Source organism: Amblyraja radiata, chromosome 8 (genome assembly GCF_010909765.2).
Source record: "Amblyraja radiata isolate CabotCenter1 chromosome 8, sAmbRad1.1.pri, whole genome shotgun sequence".
In the NCBI taxonomy this organism is placed as follows: Eukaryota; Metazoa; Chordata; class Chondrichthyes; order Rajiformes; family Rajidae; genus Amblyraja; species Amblyraja radiata.
The window spans coordinates 42,480,439-42,504,760 of record NC_045963.1 but is presented as its reverse complement, the minus strand read 5'-3'; the positions used below and the strand labels follow the sequence as shown (position 1 = coordinate 42,504,760).

Below are 24,322 nucleotides of genomic sequence, written 5' to 3'. Positions count from 1 at the left end.
TCAGCAGAAAGACTAGACATGATTACTGTGTACAGTTATAGGATAAAGGGAATAACAGTTAGTGCAAGATAAAGTCCAGTAAAGTCCGATCAAAGATAGTTCGAGGATCTCCAATCAGGTAGATGGCAGATCAGGATCGCTCCCTAGTTGGTGATAGGATGCTTTAGTTGTATAATAGCAACTGGAAAGAAACTGTCCCTGAATCTGGAGGAATGCATTTTCACGCTTCTACACCTCGTGGTAGATGGGTGAGGGGAGCATCTGGGCTACGATTCGTCCTTGATTATGCTGGTGACCTCACCAAGGCAGGATGAATGTATAGTGTCTTTTTCCCCCTAGGGGCAAGAGAATCAAGAACTGGAGGGCACAGGTTTAAGGTGAGAGGAGGAAAGATTAAGAGCCAGAAGGGCAACTTTTTCGATACAGAGGATTGTGGATTTATGGGGTGAACTGCCAGAGGAAATAGTTGAGGGAGGTACAATAACAACATTTGGACAGATACATGGACAGAAAAGGTTTAGAGGCACATTGGTTATTCGTGGATAAGTGGGTCTAGCTTAAATGGGGCATCTTGGTCTGCATGGACAAGGTGGCCCGAAAGGAGTGTCTCCATGATGTACAAATATTTTTTCTGCCTCCGCCACCCACACCATCAACTGTTCTAGGAATTTAAGTGAATCACATGTACCGTTTCATTAGGTGAATATTTTGTGAGATAATACTAATAATATTTAAGTTAGCTACAGGAAAGGAGAAAGAGCAATCCAAACTACAAATAAATAAAGGCTAATTTCATTGCTGTGAGAGCAATTTGGTCCAGGACAATTGGAATCATAATGATGATACACAGAACTAAAACAATGGACTGCCTTTAAGGGGAAAAATGGTTCAAATGTGGTTGAGGCAAAAGAACAAGCAGCAAATCCAGAGGTCCCTGGATAACAAAAGAACTACACAAAAGAAAGCAGGAGGGCTTCATTTGATAGTCAGACTGAAAAAAATAGAACCAAGCCAATAGCAAAAGATTCGGGGGAAATGAAAATTTAAATCTATATATAACTAAAAGTCTCATCTTGACCACTTCCTGTCTGTGCTGTATATTGATTTTAGAAAAAAACACTACCATATATCGCTATGATTTTTGGCCATTTTACTCAGTCCTCCTCCGCTGAGGTAGCGCCGAGGATTTTTCCGATCAATGAAAAATAAAAAAGTTATGAATGTTTAAAAAATCTTGAGATCAGCTGATTGGTCCTCTCACCTGTCAATCACCATGATGAAGGTAACTCCCCTTCCGGGGGGGGGGGCAGGAGTATAAAGCCCAAATGGTATGAAATTGCTTTTGAATTTGGTGACCTGCAATCTGCTTGGAATGGTATAAAATTGCATTTGAATTTGGTGGCCTGCACTCTGGTTGGAATGGTATGAAATTACATTTGAATTTGGTGGCCTGCACTCTGCTTGAAATTGTATGAAATTGCATTTGAATTTGTGGCCTGCACTCTGCTTGAAATGGTATGAAATTGCATTTGAATTTGGTGGCCTGCACTCAGCTTGAAATGGAATTTCAAGGAATAGCCGTGAGTGAACTGCCAGCCCACTAGCCGTGAGTGAGTGAACTGCCTGCCCACCAACCCCGAGTGACTGAACTGCCAGCCCACCAGCCCTGAGTGACTGAGCTGCCAGCCCACCAGGCATGAGTGACTGAGCTGCCAGCCCAAGAATCCATTCAGCCCACAATGTCCATACTAGCCCTCTGGAAACCAGTCCCTTCGGCCCATAACACCCATACTAGCGCTCCAGAAAGCCCTGGATGTGGACTTCCAAAAGACTTTTGGAAACAAGGGAGCATTTATAGCATGGGTACAAATGCTTGCTAAGTTACAGAAATGGTAGGTCATGATGAAGAGTTTTTTTTGAATGGCGGAAAGCAAATAGTGGCATTCCCAAGAGATTTGTGCTAAGCCAACATTTTTCCTATCGTAACGACCTGGGCTTGGCAACTCAAACGTTGAGGGGAATTTAGATTAATTTATTGTGGTGAAAAATTTGCAAGACTACAAGGATCAGTGGATGGAACAAGAGGGCTGCAGGCACAAATGTCTTAAACAATCAACATAAGGGCATTCTTTTATTTAGTTTCCAATAGTGTTTTAATAATCAACCTCTCCTTATATATCCTTCATCTAACCAGAGCTGCAAAGCCACATTCAAATTAATTGGAACTCTAATCGTACATCAGATATGACTGGTGTAAGATCGGAGAGATGAATGCCTAGAATTGGATCCCAATCATGCCAGGATCTACAAGCATTATTACACTTCACCTTCTTGCTTATGCCGTGCACAGCCTAAAGTTGTAAGACAACTTGACACTTCACCCGAAGCCAAGCAAGGGGATGGAGTAACAGATATACCAGCATACATGTAACTCAGTATGTCCTTACTTAAGTGTACTAAGTGATGGTTGTTTTTAAAATCACATAACCAGATGTTAAGACATACACCACTGAAAGTAAACCTTATTAGAACCTGGAAATCAACAACTTAATTCACTTGATTTTAAACGATCATGCTGCAAATTTCTTCAACAGAACATCTCAGGACCAAGGCTAACTTGTATACTGAAGTAACTGTACACGAGCATTAAAAAAAAGAATTCATTCAACAAAACATACTCTATGAACTGTTTAACACAGAAGAATAAACTTCCACAATATTTACTTACCTCTATTACTCAATCCTCACTGCCAACAATGTCTGCCTACTTACATGGCAATGTCATGTGGAGATGTTAATTTAACGGGAATGATGATCGAATAAATGCCTCACTCCAGTAATGGTCAGACCTACTCTTTCCAAGTGTCAAATGTCCAGTTAAAAATCTCAAAGCACAGAAAGTGAAAGCAATATATCAATGACGGAAGTGGGTAGGAAGCCACAAACCAAAATGGCTTTACAAAAGAAATCCCCTTAAGTTCATCATCTAACTAGTCAGAAAAGAGAACTTAATTATATTCATTCTAACAGCAACTAAATGAAGTGTCTTCAAGATTTTAGGCAACAATTAGTCATTTTAGGCATGCATATTAGAAACCAGAAGCCTAGCATAAGCAGAGGAAGAAAACCACTTAAAACTACCCACCTACACAGTCTGCTACCACCTGCCCTCTCTGTGGAATCTGTGGTTCCAAGTAGCCACTTCAGAACCCACAAAACAGAAGTGGATAAAGGCATCCTCAATCCCGCGGGACTGCCTACATTAGCAATGTATATTATACTTCAACTACTGAAAACACATCTCCATAAAATCTACCAATACCAATAAGTATCTACCAATACTCTCCTCCGCCTCGCAGAGCTGGTCCTTACCCTCGACAACTTCTCCAGTGCTGCCAGGTTTTGTCAGAGCATTTCACTATTCTAGTACCTGAAAATCAGTATTTTGCTGAGGAAATCAGTGTTTTTACGCGGTGCCATTTTGTTGAGAATTTGTTTTTAATATGCAGTCATGCCCATGTAAGAGTACAAGAATGCATCTTGTTTATTGTGTATTTATAAAACAGTTTATTGTGTATTATATGTCATAGCTGCTTTCTTGCATCTCTCTCTCTCTCTCTATGTTGGCTGCAGCCATCGTCAGCTTCAGTAAGGGAAGCTGGTCGCAATTGGTCGCAATTGGTCGCAACGCCCCTCGGAGACTGCGTTTGATTGGCCGCCGAAGGACCAGCGCATTTATGTGATTGGACACAATGCCCTTGGAGACAGCGGCTGATTAGACGGGAATTTTAAGGGAAGCTGGTCGGTGATCGGACGCAACCCCCGTAGAGACAGCGGTTGATTGGCCGCCAAATAATCGGACGCAAAAAATTGACAAATAGGAAAACAAAAAAAACAAAAAATCGGAATTCTGATTTAAATCGGAAGAATATGCCTGATCTGCAGTTCCTTCCTATTGAAGAAGAACCCTGGCCCGAAACAACAGATGCCGCCCAGCCCGCTGAGTTCCTCCAGCGCTCCGTGTTTTTTATTTAACTTTGAAATTGAAGATAGACATAAAGCTGGAGTAACTCAGCGGGACAAGCAGCGACTCTGGAGAGAAGACCCTTCTTCAGACTGAACTGAACTCTCGTCGATGAGAGTACTTGTGATTGTCTGAAGAAGGGTCTCGACCCGTAATGCCACCCACGCCCTCTCCCCAGAGCCGCCGCCCGTTCCGCTGAGCCACCCCAACCCCCCCGTGTCCATCTTCAACTCAGAGCCAAACAAAAAACAGAGTGCTGGAGGAACTCAGTGGGCCAGGCGGCACCCGCGGAGGGAACGAACCAGGAGCCGCCACGGGCCAGGGCTCCCCCGCCCCCCAACAGGAAGGAACCGCAGATGCAAAATGGCAAATGATTCCGGGAATGCCAAGGCGAGAGGGTGAGAGAGAGGGATACGAGAGGGGGAGCGAGAGAGAGCGCGCGAGAGAGGGAGGGAAGGAGAGAGAGTGCAAGAGAGAGAGAGTGAGAAAGAACAAGAGACAGAGAGACCCCAACCCAAGCACCGCAGCAGACCAACGCCCACAAAAACAATCATCCAGATCTTGAAAACCAATAGATTTAATCTGTTACAATCCCTAGAGGTACAGCATGACCCCCCACATTCCTGCATTTTCCAAGCAGCAAGATCCCAAGTCAACCCCACCGGGCTACCACCCCTCCATTGCCGAGTGGCATGCCAATGAAAAGGGGAGAGAGGGGGGGAGAGGGGGAGAGGGGGAGAGGGGGAGAGAGAGAGAGAGAGAGAGAGAGAGAGAGAGAGAGAGAGAGACCCGCTCAGAGTTGAATGGCAGATGTCCCGGGTGCTTGCCAGGCTGGGCAAAATGGCACGGCTTTTAAGTTGCCCGGCGGGACTTTAGGTCGTCACTGACACCCGGGCAACCGTTAATTTCGAGCCCTGTAATCCATTTTATTCATGTGCACTTCAATCTTAAAATTTTGGAAAAGAAACCCGCTGAAAGTACTAGCATCAGGAAATTGGGCATAATTTTGTGGCTACTTTTTTGCCAGTGTGCAAATGCATCTACTTTGTGGAAAGGCGACCCATTTAAAGCTTAGAAAATGGTTTTCAACTAAGCAAGAGGTTTCCCACAAAGCAGAATTGCAAACTTCAATTTAAAATGATCATATACTTGGACAATACTCTATAGCCAGAGCTGCCACATTTTGTCAAGAGCATTTCAGTATTCTAGTACCTGAAAATCTTGCTGAGGAAATCAGTACTTTTACACTGTGCCATTTTGCTGAAAATTTTGTTTTTATATGTGCGGTCATACCCATGTAAGAGTACAAGAATGCATAACTTTGCTACCAATTGACATGTCTTCTATGCACCTTACTTGACAGTGCATTCATTGGCATCTCTTTGTATACTTCTGTTTGAACGGATGCTTTCTGCTTTTAGCACCAGATGATGATGTAGAAGCCATTTTGGAAGCCTCTCCCTCCCTCGCTCTCTCCCTCTTTCCTCTCTCCCTCCTCCCTCTCTTATTCCTTCTCTCCCTCTCTCCTTCTCCCTGCCCGAACAGTTTGTGATCCATAGCGCTATGTGTAAAGGCAAAGCACTCCAGCTGGTAGCGCTATAATTAGAACCCATCGCGCTGTTCGTTTAAATTCCCACGCACTAAACTGACAGTGCTGTTTAAACCTGTAGTGGGACAGGCAGTGGGATAGTCAAAGCTTACAAAATTAATCATCCAGATCTTGAAATTTAAAATATTAATAGATTTAATCTGCTATAATTTTTAGAGTTACAGTATGACTTTTTATATCCTTGCATTTTATAAGCAGCAAGATGAAACAGGAAGTCGGGACGATTTAAAAAAAATCCGTATTTTACAAAGCAAATCCGTACATCCGTATTCTTATCGCATTTCTGTACAAAATACGGAAAATCCGTACTACTTGGCAGCTCTACATAGCTAACCAAGATGGATATGATTGGATAATTTCCTTGTCAATGAAGTTCAGTGACTACAAGAGTGTTTAATTGTCATTTGCACTAGGACAATGGCATTCTTCCTCAGTGCAGGTCTACAGGCACATTAAATGCAACAACACATTAAATAAATATCCAGTACATTTTATTCTAGGAAAACAAGATCCCGATAGTGCAAGTACAAAGTGTAACCTCAGTAGTTCGGTGCTGTGGTAAGGTGGTGCAGTGTTGTTCAAGGGCCTGATGATGTTGTTCTTGAACCTGGAGGTAACTGTTCTCAGGCTCCTGCACCTTCTTCCCAATAGTAGCAGTGAGATGAGAACATGGCCAGGGTAGTGTGGCTACTTTGATTTTATTTACTAAGTTACTTTGTTGAGACAGCTCTTCCCATAGATTCCTTCGACAGTAGGGAAGTCAATGCTTGTGATAGATTGGGCACTGTCCACCATTTTCAGTAGCCTCGTCTACCTACTGGCTGGCATTGCTCCCCCAGACATCAGGAGAGCTGTTGCAAGCGTCTGAAACAACTGACAGACAATAGACACCCATTACACAACCATGTGTCCCCTCATAGGCGATTAAAATCCCGTGAGAGCTTCCTAACCAGCATCACCCTATCGGAAACAACACCAACTGAAGCTCGCCTCCAGATGTGGAAGAACAGTCTAGCCACTGTTCCTATTTCCACCAAGATGGGCATACCAGCAGCAGAGCGCTTTCCACCAGGTGCTGATGAACACTGGCTGAACTTGAGATGTCTCAACCGACTGCGAACCGGGGTCAGGCGGTCAAGGGTGACAATGCACAAATGGGGCTACATCGAGGGTACAACAACCTGTGACTGTGGCACACAGACCAAGACAATGCAACACCTACTGCACTGCCCAACACTGGATAATCCATGTAATACTACAGACCTTGCACTTAACACTCCAACAGCGCAACGATGTGTACAGCATAAGGACATGGAAGAAGAAGTAGCCTCCTTCCTCCTGATGCTCGAATTACCAAAGTAGGCCATGATCTCCATCATACATACACCTGTAGAAATGTGCCAAATCTCCTCAAATGTCTTGTGAGAGCATTCCTGAGCTTTCTTTTTAATCACAATGTGCTTGATGTTCCCCTCATGATTACAGTACCTGTAGTCTTGCGTTTTTATTAAATATTATCCAGAAGGCAAACGACAGACTAGGAGATAGAAAACTAAAATAAGAAATAATCAGGTCAGGGTCATAATTGCAAACCTATCAACAAAAATGTATTGTAGTACATGCGCACATCATTGTTGCCTAAAAATAAACAAGTAATTTCAATGTTGGCACATGACTATTAACTTAATATATTACTATTGTACTACTTCGTTCTACTACTACTATCTGCTTTGTGGAGTACTCACTACTCTTTTTATCCAAAACAAGATAAAGGACAGATGAAATTACCAAGAGAGCATCCATTGATCTAGAGCCCGTTTCTAGTATTGATTCAAATTGGTATCATTTAAGGCAAAACAGAACCTTAAATTAATTTGAATTCTACCACAAATACAAGACATTCACAAATTTCACATGCAGAAATGAAAACTAGCAAAATAATCTTATTGCCCTGAAAAATCAAATAATTTTTAAGTCAACTCACTTAGAACATAGCTTGTTTACTCATCCAAGTTGGTTTTGATAAATTACAATTCAGATTCCTTTCATAAAGTTTTTAATTGAAGGAAAAACAAATGAATTTTCTAAAAAACATCCAAGATCCATATGAACGTGAATTTACAAAAGCTGTAAGCACTCTCTAGAATTTATTTTGTTTCTTTCATGAACCAAAGCAATGATGCGTGGCCATCTAGGCAAATATCATATAGGAAATTTCAACAACCCCAATGAATTATTTGATGATATTTGGTTCCACCATGGCTGAACAAATCCATTTTGTGAAATTAGAATTAATCAGTGTAAAACTGAGCATCCTCAATCTATTACTAGTTTATCCTGCAAACGGTTGAAGCAGTGGTAATGAATTTCTCTCCATAAAATATATTATTGATTATCATGGTTGCCAGGCAATTTGCAGGTTGGAATTTTACTGATTTGATGACAAAGGTGTTCAAACCTCAGTTACATCTGCAGTCAGAGTACCCTCCACCGGCTTTTGCCTGTTTAACCAAGGCCATATTGTATGGCTGGAAAATTTCCCTCAATGTCATCATATGATATTCAAAAGTATTGGAACAAGGACATTCATTCTGAACAATCATTGCCGATAGCTTGCTTACCAAAGGGAGCTGAGGGAATGCTCTGTGTTCCATTTCACAGAGATATGGCTCAACCCCAGCTCCCCATACTCAGCCTGAAGATTTCTCCATCCAGCGTATGGACCAACGCAGGCATCTGGGAAAGGGAGAGGTGTGGCCAACTCTTCATGGTGCTCAGATGAGGCAGTTCCGTCTAACTCCTGCTCTCCAGCACCTGGAACATCTGGCGGTGAAGTGTCGCCCCTTCTACCTACCGAGAGAATTCACCTCCATCATCCTGACCGCGGTCTACGTCCGTCTAACAAGCTGTGGTCAACAAGCACCAGACAGCTTACCCCAAAGCCTTTACCATCATAGCCAGGGACTTCAACAAAGCCAACCTGAAAAAAATCACTCCCAAACTACCACCAACATGTCGTCTGCAGCACCAGAGGATTAAACACCCTTGACCACTGCTATACGACCATCAAGGATGCCTATCGCTCTATCCCCCGACCCCACTTCAGGAAATCCGACCATTCAGCAGTGCTGCTTCTTCCCGCATACAGGCAGCAACTGAAGAGCGCACCCCCAGATGGTCTGGGGAGGCAGAGGAACAACTAAAGGACTGCTTGGAGTCAATAGACTGGGCAATGTTCAAGGACTCGGCAATGGACCTGAATGAATACGCCACAGTCGTTACAGACTTCATAAGGAAATGTGTGGAGGACTGCGTTCCTACAAAAACCTTCCGAGTGTTTCCTAACCAGATGCCTTGGATGAACCAGGAGACCCGCATTCTTCTGAGGACCAGATCCCGGGCATTCAGGTCTGGGGACATAGAGGTCTATAAGAAGTCCAGATACTGCCTGGACAAGGCCATCAAAAAGGACAAAAGGGACTTCTGCTCAAAGCTGGAGAATGGGGCAGATGTTCAGCAACTGTGGCAGGGCTTGAATGCCATCACCTCCTACAAGGCAAAATCAGGAGGCAGCTCAAGCGACAGCGAAGCATCACTCCCTGGCGAGCTCAATGCGTTCTACGCATGATTTACTAGGGAGAACACTGATGTGCCTTCCCAAGGCCCCATGGTATTACAGTCACAGAGGTCGACGCCAGAAGATCCTTCACGGGGGTGAACCCTCGGAAAGGGCCTGGACCTGATGGTATATCCGGTCGAGTTCTCAAAACCTGTGCAGACCAACTGGCTGGAGTTTTTGCTGACATTTTCAACCTCTCATTACTGAGGGTTGATGTTCCAACTTCATCAATAATACCGGTGCCCAAGAAAAGTAAGGTGGCGTGCCTCAACGACTATTGACCAGTGGCACTGACGTCCGTGGTGATGAAGTGCTTTGAGAGGTTGGTTATGGTGCATATCAACTCCTACCTCAACAAGAACCTCGACCCACTACAGTTAGCCTTCAGTCTCAACAGGTCACCGGAGGATGCGATCTCACTGGCTCTCCACGCCTCACGGGGCCACTTGGACAGTAAAAACACTTACGTCAGGCTATTGTTAATAGACTACAGCTATACCATCATCCCCTCCAAGCTGGTTACCATGCTCACAGAACTATGTTTCTGCGCAATTGGATCCTCAACTTCCTCATCCACAGACCAGTCTGTTCAAATTGGCAGAAATACTTCTTCCTGCCACAGTTGAGTCAATTTGAGTCGCTGCCTCAAAAAGGCTGGCAGTATCATCAAAGACCCACACCACCCTGGCCACACACTCATCTCCCTGCTACCTTCAGGTAGAAGGTACAGGAGCCTGAAGACTGCAACAACCAGGTTCAGGAATAGCTACTTCCCCTCAGCCATCAGGCTATTAAACCTGGCTCGGACAAAACTCTGATTATTAACAACCACTTTCTGTTATTTGCACTTTATTTGCAGTTTATTTATTCATGTGTGTATATATTTATATCATGGTATATGGACACATTTATCTGTACTGTAGTAAATGCCTTACTATTTTTCTGTGTGCTTAAGCAAAGCAAGAATTTCATTGTCCTATACAGGGACACATGACAATAAACTCACTTGAACTTGAACTCCTCATTAACAATCAGTATGAGAGCACCTCAAGGCTGAGAGCTCAGCCCCCTGCTCTACTCACTCTATACTCATGACTGTGTAGCTGGACACATATAAAAGTGAGATCGACGGATTGACCAAATGGTACCAGCACAACAACCAGGCTCTCAATATCAGTAAAGCCAATGAACCGATTGTGGACTTTGGAAGAGGAAGGATGAGGACCCACAATCCTTTTCATAATAACGGGACGACGGTGGAGAGAGTCAAAAACTTTAAATTCTTGGGCGTGCATATTTTCAACGATCTTTCCTGGACCCAGCACACCTGATGCAATTATAAATAAAGCACATCAACAGCTCTACTTCCTGAGAAGATTACAGAGATTCGGTATGTCAGAGAGGATTCTCTTGAACTTCTACAGGAGAGCACAAAGAGTTGTGAACCCTGCCCAGTCCATCACTGGCTCTGACCTCCCCACCATCGAAGGGATTTATCGGAGTCGCTGCCTCAAAAAGGCAGCCAGCATCATCAGAGACCCACACCATCCTAGCCACACACTCATTTCACCCCTGCCATCGGGAAGAAGGTGCAGCAGCCTGAAAACCGTAACGTCCAGGTTAAAGAACAGCTTCTTCCCTACAGCCATTAGGCTATTAAACACTACAACCTCAAATAAGCTCTGAGCTACAATAGACTATTATCATTATTGCAGTGTGTGTGTGAGTTGAGTGTGTGTGTTATTGTCATATGTCTGGGACATATGACAATAAAACACTCTTGACTCTTCATCTCACCCACAGCTTAACTGTAATTTTTCAGATACTGACAATTCCCAATGAATACATAATTGTCAATCAATACAAGTCACCACAAATGGCCCACTCAAAGCCAGAATAATCAATGATGAGTGTGTAGGATGGAACTGCAGATGCTAGTTTAAACCAAAGATAGACACAAAAAGCTGGAGTAACTCAGCATCTCTGGAGAAGGAATGGGTGACGTTTTGGGTCGAGACCCTTCTTCAGACTAGTTAAGGAAAAGTGAAACAAGAGATATAGACGATGATGTAGAGAGATAAAGAACAATGAATTAAAGATATGTAAAAAAGTAACAATAATAAAGTCCGCTCAGTCCGCCTGAACCTACCCAGTTGCTAAACACTTTAATTATCTTTCCCATTCCCACACTGACCTTTCTGTCCTAATTCTCCTCCATTGTCAGAGTAAGACAAAATGCAAATTGGAGCATCACATATTTCGCTTGGGCAGCTTACAGCCCAGTGGATAGACACAAAACTGGAATAACTCAGCGGGACAGACAGCATCGCTTAAGAGAAGGATCTCTCCAGAGATGCTGCCTGTCCCGCTGAATTACTCCAGCTTTTTGTGTCTATCTTTGGTTTAAACCAGCATCTGCAGTTCCTTCCTACACATTCCAGACCAGTGGTATGAATATTGATTTCTCTAACTTCAAGTAACCTCAGCATATTTTTTCTCTCTCCCTCTCCCTCCCCCTCTCTCTCTCTCCCTCCCCCCCCCCCCCCCCCCCGCCCAAGTCGCACCAGCTTCTCGTTTTCACCCAACAAACAGCTAACAATGGCCCATTTCCTTTATGATTGTTACTTTTGTATATCTTTCATTCATTGTTCTTTATCTCTCTACATCATCGTCTTTATCTCTCGTTTCCCTTGTCCCTAAACAGTCTGAAGAAGGGTCTCGACCAGTAAAGTCACCCATTCCTTCTCGCCAGAGCTGCTGCCTGTCCCGTTGAGTTAATCCAGCTTTTTGTGTCATAATCAACGATGACTGAGTTTTCAAGAGGCACCATACAGAACCGGGCCAAAGTCAATAATGAAAAAGGAGAAGCCCTGACAGTTTATATGTCGAGCCACAAAATGTATCAAATTTGTGATGCATATCATCACAAAGCCCAAGAAGGGCCGAAGAACACAATTCAAATCTCTCTCTCGTCAATTGATAAAGATGGTACTCCGCAAGGTCCAACCATATCTTCAAATTTTCCACACAGCTCAGAGACAGAATATTATTAGATTTTGGGGAATATGGGGAGACTTGTTAAGGCTAACAAGACTTGAATAAGTCTTGTTAGCCTTAACTAGCAACATAATCTGTGCATCTCTCCAAAAGTTTCACCAACCCAAACGTCAGCACTTCAGGGAAGGATTCCCAATTAACACTATTCTGTAGCTCTTACATAATCCTTGCTCACCACCATCCTTGCATCACTGAAATTTTATTTTTGGTAAACATTCTACAATTAGACTTTACTGAAACTTATGATGCTTAGTTTCTAACCTTTCCAAATATGTATTGAATATTAATCAAATTCAATCTCTAGCTATTTGTGACCCACATGGTTGCACAAATGATAATTGTCAATAATGTGATAAAAGTTGAATTCTAAAGCAAAGCAGGATGCTGGAAACCTGAAACAAAAACGAAAATGCTGAAACATTAACTATTTTCCAATATTTTGATATTAACAAACAGATATTAATTGCAGGCCTTCCAAAATGACAGTGATGAGTCAGCATTGGAAATTACATACCACAAATTCCACCATGATTTGGATATGTAACTTTAACTTTCTAATGAATACTGTTTACAGCACATTCAGACAAAACTAAATGTTCCTGAATAATTCAGTGATAGTAGACCAGAGTGGGAAAATGGAGACTTTACAATTTCAATGTTATGGGATGTACATAGAAAAAACAACCCCCCATTCATAAAACACATACCCAATCTAATTTAACTGTAGCTTTTTTTCTCGAGAGATGCTGCCTAACCCACTGAGTTACTCCAGCACTTTGTATCTATCTTTACTACAAAATGTTCATCCTTAAATTAGATTTAAATAGTCGATACATAATTCTAGCATACCATTAATTGAGCTGTGAAGAGTTACAAAATGTATTAAGTGACTACTATACTTTGTGACAGAAACAATTAACACAGATAGAAGCGCTATGAAGGAAAAGAAAACATATTATACTGGAGGTAAATTAGATAGATAAAACCATAACCCTCCAGGCAGACGAGACAAAAAAGGAACATGAATCTTCTGCCTAACACCATCTTTGCAAATCATTACATAAATTTTACATGGTGTTTTGATAAAGGCTTACATGCTAAGCTGGTCAAAATAGGATCCTAGGGTAAGTGGCATATTAAATACAAAATTGGCACAGTAGTAAGAAGCAAAAGGACATGGATGCTTTTGTGACATAAAGCCCATTACTAGTGGCACTCCAAAGGATTAAGTGCTGGGATTGTTTATTTTTGTAAATGTGTATGCTAATGATTTTGACCCAAGTACAGTGGTCAATATTAATTAGTTTGTTGATATTTAAATATGGTATATGGCTATACTCGTGGGAACAAGGTCAGGGAATTTCTAATGAATAGGAAGATATTGAGTGATAGAGGAACAAAGTGACATTGGGGTTTATGCCCACAGATCCTTAAAAGCAGGACAGGGCATTAAGTTTATTAAAAAGGGACACAGGATGAAGGAATATACAGCTGGAAGGTTGTCTTTTTTTGCAGGCTGTTAGAATCCAAGGCAACTTTTTCCCCCCGCTCCATTTCAGTGGCTTCCAAGCTAACTACCAGGACAAATGTGAGACCTATAGATTACTATGTGTGGGAGGTAGAGTTGGACAGTTTTGGAGTTGGTATTCTCCTTCCATCATTTACATTCTGCTTCTGAGGGCTCCTAATGCATGGTTCAGAGATGATGAGTAGCACCCAGAACGCTCCTTCTCCACTCTGAGCACAAGTGTCTAGAGATTCCTACGGTTATAGATGTTGCTTTCAGAGAATATATAATTGAATCTTTTCCTCTGCCCACTTCTGTGGTGGACTTGTGAGCAGAGTGTTCATGTGGAGTGTTGCGTTTGGCATTCAATTCAGTACCGTTCAAGAATATAAGGGCCTAATTGCTTGGTCTACGAAATAACACAGATGATATTCTGCTTATCCTGCTAGGGGAGTTGGAAGATTTTGAGAAAACAGTGATGGTATCTATCCAATGCTTTGAAGTCCCAGCTGTGGGCAGTACAAGTCCCAGAGGAATACAGATCAGCAGAAAGATTAGAGAGGGACTATACACATCACTTAAGCCAAAGCTTGAGTACTGCATATAGTTCCGGTCACCACTTAACAGGAAAAATATGATTGCCAAAGGGTGCAAAAAAAAACTTTCGATGATATTGTCAGCACTGGAAATGGGGCATTGAGGGAAGAAATAAATAACCAAAGATTGTTTTCATTGAAACAGAGACAGCCCGCAGGTATATATTTTTTTAATTAGGCCATTAGAGCAAATAGGAAGAACATACATTCATCTGCAATGGTATCAATGGCTCTTAGTTTTATAGTAACTCCTCAAAACAAAGGGGAGATCAGACTTGTTTTCAATTCAGTGAGGCGAGGATCTGGTACATTCTGCCGAAGGGGGGGGGGGGGGGGGGGGGGATCATGAAGGCTGAAACCTTCAAGACTTGAATGGTAGATGGGTGTATCAGGGCTCGAAATTAACGGTTGCCCGGGTGCCAATGACCACCCAAAGTGCCGCCGGGCAACCTAAACGCCGAGTCATTTTGCCCAACTTGGCACTGCAGATACTGGTTCATACCGAAGATAGACACAAAAAACTGGAGTAACTCAGCAGGTCAGGCACATCTCTGGAGAAAAGGAACGTGACGTTTCGTGTCGGCGGCGGCTGTATTGCGGGGCAAATATATTAGGTGCGTGGTGACGGAGGGTCGGAGCGAATGACGGGCCCCGAACAGCAGCAGCGGCTCCATCTCCTCCTCCTCCCGCACCCCGCCCGCCCTGATAGCGGCAGCTGCCTGCCACTCTGCCAACGGCGCTTTCAAAACAAACCCTCCCGCACGCCGAGGCCGGGAGGAGGGACGGGGAGGCCTCCTTCCGCCGTCTGAAGCAGCTGCACCAAAGATCCTACAGCTATAGGATCTTTGAGCTGCATCGCTCGGCCCCGCACCTTGCTGTTGGCTGGCGGAGGAGGGGAGGCGGTGGCAAGGAGATCCCAACCGCCTCCCCCTTTGGCGGAGGCACTTGGCAGTGGACAGGGATGGCCAAGGCAGCGGGGTGATGTTGTCCGAGGAGCGCTGACCTTCCTTCCTCCCCAACTCCCCTGCCCCTTCCCCTCTCTCTCTCGTATGACCCCCCCATCCCCCCTTTATCCTGAGACCCCTCCTCTCCATGCTGCACTGATCCCCATTCCCGCCTCTATTCAGTCCTCACTGACATCCCCTGTGCTCCCCTCCCCATCTACACCCCCCCCCCCCAATCTATTCATCGTGCACAGATCACCCTATCCACCTCGCATTGATTCTCCTGCCACCCCTCCCCATCCATCCTACACTGGTCCCCCAATTCATCCTGTAATGACCTCCCTTCCCTTCCATCCTGCACTGCTCCCCCCATTCATCCTGCATTGATCCCCCAATTCATCCCGTACTGACCCACCCTCCATTTACCCAGCACCGATTCCCCCATCCATCCTGTAGTGATCTTCCCATTCATCTTTTACTGATCCCTCCATTCATCCTGTACTGATCCCCTCATTCATCCTGTAGTGATTCTCCATTCATCCTGCGCAGACCTTCCGATCCACACTGTACTGACCCCCACCCCCATTCATCCTGTACTGATCCCCTCCATTCACCCTGTGCTGACCCCCCCCCCCCATCCATCCTGTACTGATCCCCCCATTCAAGAAGAATGGGGGGCAGTCTCGACCCGAAACGTTGCCTATTTCGTTCGCTCCATAGATGCTGCCTCACCCGCTGAGTTTCTCCAGCATTTTTGTCTACCACCATTCATCCTGTACTGATCCCCCCCATTCATCCTGTACTGATCCCCCCCCATCCATCCCGTACTGATCCCCCCCATTCAACACCACTGACATCCCCCGTGCTCTCCCCTCACAATTTTACATATTCTAACCAACACGTACTAATTCACCTGCCTCAATCCATCCATTCCGCACCGATTGCCTTCTCAACCCCCCCCCCCCCCCCCCCCCCCCCCGCCATCTACCCACCCCGCACAGATTCACACACACCCCCCCCCCCCGACCCTATTGTGCTGGGAATGTCTTCAGAGCGAACATTGACTATGTTTGATAACGGAATGCAATCAAATGTGTTTTAATTCCCAATGTTATTATTTGTTTTAGTTCATAAAGATGGATTAATTAAATTGTGAACACGTGAAACATTAAAACCGCAGTGTTCGATTGACACTGCTACCGTTGACACGTTATTACAGAATTCATTTTATCCGCAAATCAATGTTCTTAATATGGAGTATCAGTACTGTAGTCATTTAATGAGCAACATTCACAACTGTACGTTGGATTTATCCAGGTTTTACTTCTAGTCAGTCAGTCATATACATCACAAATTTTGTCAGGAGGTATTTCAGTTGAAATTTTAACGTTAATTCTGAAGTGGGAATGATGGAAACAGCGTTTATCAATATTTTTTTTTTAAATCTGGTGCGTACAAACTGGGTATCTTCATTGCTGTTCACAACACGTACATCTAATCTGAATGTCCGGTAATGTGGCGTTTTGACATCTTTAAACATATTACCAAAAGAACATTTGCTGCAGTTATGTCCTTTGGCCATCTCTTGTAAGTTAGTGTAATGTTTAACCTGTCAGATGGGTATAATCGGTTTTAGCAGCTATTATCATAAAATGCCTGAGAAATTTCCTTGCAAATATGCTTGCATCAATCTGTAGTGTGCATGGTTAAGCATATATGTTACCATGGTCCAGGATTTATTGACACAGGTTGATAATACACTGAATAATCCAACCACATTTTTGTTTGGAAGTGGAAAGAACTAATAGAAATTCCATTAATTGCAAGGTGTAAAAAGAGTTGAGATCATTATAATTTTGCTGCATGTCATTGTGGTATATATCATGTCCTGATTGGTGAATATGTTTAGTTTTTGTGACTTTATTTGAAGCAGAAATAATATGTGAATGCTTCATTGAGCATAATTCCGACTGGTAACTACGCACTTCGTCCGAGCACATTATCGCACGCGTCATGCAAACTGTCTTAAATGACCACCTAAACTGTCATTTGGCAACCTAAAAAGCTGCCAAGGATGCCCAGCTGGCAACAGGGAAAAAAAGTTAAGTGAGAGCCCTGGTGTATACATACAAGCCATGGCCTGTACGGTTATGGACTCTGAATGTGGGTTTAGGTTTGGTAGCTCTTTTTAGACTGGTACAAACACAGTGAATTGAATGCAAATAGTATAATATCACTGCATCTTGCACAAAAACTATTCTGGAAATCCTATTAATGAAAGACATGCCGGGAAAAAACTCTTAAGTTGATATTTGAGGATCAAATTAAAAAAACTATACGGCATCTGAACTAGAATAAGATTCCAGAGTATGCTCTAAATGTGCTCAATGATTTTTACTATAGCACAAAGGCAAAGATACATGTATTTTAAAAATGCTATGAAGCGATCAAGATAACTTGGGATGTCGGAATATATTTCAACAAAATGTACCACTTGATGAGACTTGAGAATGAGTTAATGCAGTCTCTACAATTGCATATATAGTTTTCTAACTTCAACAGAAAATTTCCAGAACAGGACAAATCAGGAAAGACCACAGTGGAAATTTATCTTCCATAACATCCATATTATCTTCAAAAATTTTGAAATGCTAAATTATGCAAGCATCTTTGGTATGACATAATATTTGTGACATTGCATATTGAAAGCAACCCAGAAATAACATGTAGACCAAAAGATGAAATATATTATTCAGGTATCATGCGAAAAACACTCTAGTAACAAGTCAAAGATAAGCAGTACAAAGGTCATTATAAACACACCCTATCTAGCTATCAACTGAACAATTCCATAAGTGCAATATTATGGAACCACAGAGCTGTCAACAACCTGAGAAATTGAACTGAGCATTATTTTAGAAAACTAAATTATTAGTGCTATTTAACTAATCTCTTCAATATTGCCACTATGCTCCAAGCTGTAGATTAACTCCCAACATGGCCTCACCAATTCATAGCAAGGCATTTTCAACATGAGAAAATCCAGCGACGACCAGAAAGACACTACGACTCTTTGGGCGAATGAGGAGACTATTCACGACCATACAGGCGACATCCCCAGCGACAGCCTATTTGTCTAAAAAAAATAGCCTAGGTGGGATAGGCCCTTAAAAGTTCTTATGTAAAATTAGCTACTTGTCCTGTTACCGAGAACAAAAAAAAATCACTGCAGCAGTCTCATCATGGTTAATCACATGTTCCAATGCCAACCAGAAGCACATGTCTGCAATTGGTCCATGGCCTACTTCAACGATCAGATGGTGAAAACTATCTGAAATCAGATTGCTACAGCATACATTATATTGATTCTTAGAAAGCCATTCAATTCCATTTACTCTTAGCTTCTTCTGGAGTAAATGGCGATATACTTGTGCCTACACATCTTATGAATCTTTCATTTCTACACAGCACGGAATTGTGAACAAAAGTCACAAGACCTCTGAGCTTGCACTCTATATTCTTCAGTGAAAATAGCAACATTTCACTTAGTTTGATATCAGCCCTAAAGTGGTCAAGAACATTTTTCATTCCAATGGAATAATCCAGAATACACCAGTAAGATTTTGTGTGTACATCCACTTCATTGATAAATGGAGCATGCAAAAATATTGATAGAGTAATGGTTTTGAAAAATCCCACATCACCATTACAAATTTGAAGTAAAATCACGTGAAAATTAGATTGTATAAATAATTTTAAATGCTCTATAAACTGTATTTATCTGAACAAAGGGTCTGAAGTATAAAAACTAATTACTTATGGGGCAATGATGGGGGAAAGGATATGTGCTGCTTGCAAATGTGATGTGATGTAAACCATGAAAACCAATAGCGAGGTAGCAACTGCTTTGCTAATTCCAATTATCACATTTACAGTGCCCTCCATAATGTTTGGGACAAAGATGCATTATTTATTTATTTGTCTCTGTACTCCACAATTTAAGATTTGTAATAAAAAAATAAAAATAAAAATCACACGTAGTTAAAGTGCACATTGTCAGATTTTGATGACGGCCATTTTTATATATTTTGGTTTCACCATGTAGAAATTGCAGCAGTGTTTATACATAGTCCCCCCCCCCCATTTCAGGGCACCATAATGTTTGGGACACAGTAATGTCCATGTAAATGAAAGTAGTCATGTTTAGTATTTTGTTGCAGATCCTTTGCAAGCAATGACTGCTTGAAGTCTGCGATTCATGGACATCACCAGTTGCTGGGTGTCTTCTCTGGTGATGCTCTGCCAGGCCTGTATTGCAGCCATCTTTAGCTTATACTTGTTTTGGGGGCTAGTCCCCTTCAGTTTTCTCTTCAGCAAATAAAAGGCATGCTCAATTAGGTTCAGATCGGGTAATTGACTTGGCCACTCAAGAATTTATCATTTTTTAGCTTTGAAAAACTCCTTTGTTGCTTTCGCAGTACGTTTGGGATAATTGTCTTGCTGTAAAATGAACCGCCAGCCAATGAGTTTTGAGGCATTGGTTTCAACTTGAGCAAATAGGATAATAGAATTCTTCAGAATTCATTATGCTACTAACATCTGCAGTTGTATGATCATGAAGATAAGTGAGCCAGTACCTTCAGGAGCCATACATGCCCAGGCCACAACACCCCCACCACCGTGTTTCACAGATGAGGTGATATGCTTGGGCAGTTCCTGCTCTCCTCCATACTTTGTTCTTGCCATCACTCTGATATGTAAATCTTAATCTCATCTGTCCACAAGACATATTTCCAGAACTGTGGTTGCTCTTTTAAGTACTTCTTGGCAAACTGTAACCTGGTCATCCTATTTTTGCAGCTAACCAGTGGTTTGCACCTTGCAGTGTAGCCTCTGTATTTCTGTTCAATAAGTCTTCAGCAGACAGTGGTCATTGACAAATCCACACCTGACTCCTGAAGAGTGTTTCTGATCTGTCGGGACAGGTGTTTGTGGATTTTTCTTTATTATATAGAGAATTCTTCTGTCATCAGCTGTGGAGGTCTTTCTTGGCCTGCCAGTCCGTTTGTGATTAGTAAGCTCAACAGTGCTCTCTTTCTTCTTACTGATGTTCCAAACAATGTTTGGCTGATGTCTCTAACAATTTTATTCTTGTTTCAGTCTCATAATGGCTACTTTGACTTTCATTGGCACAACTTTGGTCCTCATGTTGATAAACAGCAATAAAAGTCTCCAAAGGTGATGGAAAGACTGAAGGAAAGACTAGATGCTGTGAGTTATCTTATACCTGCATTAAGGAGGCAATTAAACACACCTGAAGAATTACAAACACCTGTGAAGCCATGCGTCCCAAACATTATGGTGCCCTGAGGGGGGGGAGAGTATGTATAAACATAGCTGTCATTTCTACATGGTGAAACCAAAATGTATAAAAATACCCGTTATTAAAATCTGACAATGTGCACTGTAACCACATGTGGTTTTTTTCTATTACAAATCACAAAGTGTGGAATACAGAGGCAAATAAATAAATGATGGGTCTTTGTCACAAACATTATGGAGGGCACTGTATATTTGCACCTTTTTCCAACCACTTTTCTTTTCTCCTTGTCTTCAAAATCCAAACAACTATCTGAAGAGATTTAACTGCATTCGAATGCAACTAATTTGCAGTATAAAAAGACAAAATCAATGAGCTACATCATTAGTCAAAGTGGACACAAACATGTTTTCTGAATCAACGGTAAAATGATACTAAGTTGGAATCCCAACAAAAGCTATGGCTAATAACATTGTCTTCTAAATATAGTAATGGTGAATGATTCCCGACAATTTTATTAAGAATACTTGAAATAATTGATTTTGGCAGCTTTTCTTTAATATATGGGGATGGGAGCATGAGCAGAGAGAGGGGTGTAAAGTGAGGGTAGAAGCAAGGTGAAAAGTAAAAGTGGCAGGCAGGCAGACAAATCCAGGGCAAAAATCAAAAAGGGCCACTTTTCAACATAATTGTATAAGGGGTAAGAGTGTTGTAAAAACAAGCCTAAAGGCTTTGTGTCGCAATGCAAGGAGCATTCGTAATAAGGTGGATGAGTTGAAGCTGAACATCCAGGGATATTCAATATTCAGGAGGGATAGACAGAAAGGAAAAGGAGGTGGGGTCGTGTTGCTGGGCAGAGAGGAGCTTAATCTTAATTAGGAAAGGGAAAATAGATTATGAAAGAAAACTGGCAGGGAACATAAAAACTGACTGCAAAAGCTTTTATAGATATGTGAAGAGAAAAATATTAGTTAAAATAAATGTAGGTCCCTTGCTGTCAGAAACAGGTGAATTGATCATGGGGAACAAGGACATGGCAGACCAATTGAATAACTACTTTGGTTCTGTCTTCACTAAGGAAGACATAAATAATCTGCCGGAAATAGCAGGGGACCGGGGGTCAAATGAGATGGAGGAACTGAGTGAAATCCAGGTTAGTCGGGAAGTGGTATTAGGTAAATTTAATGGATTAAAGGCCGATAAATCCCCAGGGCCAGATAGGCTGCATCCCAGAGTGCTTAAGGAAGTAGCCCCAGAAATAGTGGATGCATTAGTGATAATTTTTCAAAACTCTTTAGATTCTGGAGTATTACCTGAGGATTGGAGGGTAGCTAATGTAACCCCACTTTTTTTAAAAGGGAGGGAGAGAGAAAACGGGGAATTACAGACCAGTTAGTCTAACATCGGTAGTGGGGAAAATGCTAGTTATTAAAGATGGGATAGCAGCACATTTGGAAAGTAGTGACATCATTGAACAAAGTCAGCATGGATTTATGAAAGGTAAATCATGCCTGACGAATCTTATAGAATTTTTCGAGGATGTAACTAGTAGAGTGGATAAGGGAGAACCAGTGGATGTGTTATATCTGGACTTTCAGAAGGCTTTCGACAAGGTCCCACATAAGAGATTAGTATACAAACTTAAAGCACACGGTATTGGGGGTTCAGTATTGATGTGGATAGAGAACTGGCTGGCAGACAGGAAGCAAAGAGTAGGAGTAAGCGGGTCCTTTTCAGAATGGCAGGCAGTGACTAGTGGGGTCCCGCAAGGCTCAGTGCTGAGACCCCAGCTATTTACAATATATATTAATGATTTGGACGAGGGAATTGAATGCAACATCTTCAAGTTTGCGGATGACACAAAGCTGGGGGGCAGTGTTAGCTGTGAGGAGGATGCTAGGAGGCTGCAAGGTGACTTGGATAAGTTGGGTGAGTGGACAAATGCATGGCAGATGCAGTATAATGTGGATAAATGTGAGGTTATCCACTTTGGTGGCAAGAACAGGAAAGTAGACTATTATCTGAATGGCGGCCGATTAGGAAAAGGGGAGGTGCAACGAGACCTGGGTGTCATGGTACACCAATCATTGAAAGTAGGCAAAGGTACACAAAATTGCTGGGGAAACTCAGCGGGTGCAGCAGCATCTATGGAGCGAAGGAAATAGGCGACGTTTCGGGCCAAAACCCTTCTTCTGACTGATGGGGGGTGGGGGGGGGGCAGCAGGCAGTGAAGAAAGCGAATGGTATGTTAGCATTCATAGCAAAAGGATTTGAGTATAGGAGCAGGGAAGTTCTACTGCAGTTGTACAGGGCCTTGGTGACACCACACCTGGATTATTGCGTACAGTTTTGGTCGTCTAATCTGAGGAAAGACATTCTTGCCATAGAGGGAGGACAGAGAAGGTTCACCAGACTGATTCCTGGGATGGCAGGACTTTCATATGAAGAAAGACTGGATAGACTCGGCTTGTAATCGCTGGAATTTAGAAGATTGAGGGGGGGGATCTTATAGAGACTTACAAAATTCTTAAGGGGTTGGACAGGCTAGATGCAAGAAGATTGTTCCAGATGTTGGGGAAGTCCAGAACAAGGGGTCACAGTTTAAGGATAAGGGGGAAGTCTTTTAGGACCGAGATGAGAATTTTTTTTTTCACACAGAAAGTGGTGAATCTGTGGAATTCTCTGCCACAGAAAGTAGTTGAGGCCAGTTCATTGGCTATATTTAAGAGGAGTTAGATGTGGCCCTTGTGGCTAAAGGGATCAGGAGGTATGGAGAGAAGGCAGGTACAGGAGACCGAGTTGATCAGCCATGATCATATTGAATGGCAGTGCAGGCTCGAATGGCCTATTCCTGCACCTATTTTCTATGTTTCTATAATAGTGGTTTACTCAATTACTGCAATATATAGAATTCAGACAGAACTTCTACTGTAGTTTCTACATCGGCAAGTTGGACTGAAGCTACACGTTCTTGTTTGCTTGTGGTTTGACACTCACTTAAAAACCACATGTAATGCAAAGCCAACTAGACATACTCCAGTCTATTATACCAGGACCAATGACAAATGGTTAAGATGGATACATGACCTCTCAAGGACAAGTAAAGTTTAAAAGAGTCAGTTCTTTAAAGATATTGCAAACTTATTTCTGATATTAAAACAGCATATCTTAAATGGATGTCAGGTAATCGCGTTTTTTTGCATTTGCCAGGATACTGTATGATGTGTTTATTCCAACGCAATAATCGAAAAATTCCCACGCCAATTGTAGGGCTTAGTTTTGAGTAACAGATTCTTCACATGATAGATCAGGACCGCAGGTTACCTGCAATTGATCATTCTGACAGAGTAAGGAATGAGTATACAAGAGTTTTGAGAAAACGTCAGCTAATTGAAGTTGATCTTGTCCAATAATCTTTATAATTTGATCAGAGATAATAAATTAGACCAGAGATATTATCTATGGTCAAATGCGTTAAATAATATTTTTTAGTTTAAATAACATAGGTCCGTTTATAATTTTGTTCTCATAGAACTAATAATGTAAAGAATACTCATTGCCCGTTTGAACGAAATATCATTCATTTCTTGACAGATGTTTGTCATTCCCGATCTATTTTACTAAAGCGACAATCGCAAATAAAATC

At 42.3% G+C, this 24,322-nt stretch overlaps 1 protein-coding gene across 11 annotated transcripts in view; it reads right to left on the bottom strand.

Moving 5' to 3' along the window:
* afdn (afadin, adherens junction formation factor) overlaps positions 1–24,322 on the bottom strand; it is a 207,932-nt gene that overhangs the window by 143,639 nt on the left and 39,971 nt on the right. The gene's annotated exons all lie outside the window — the stretch shown is intronic.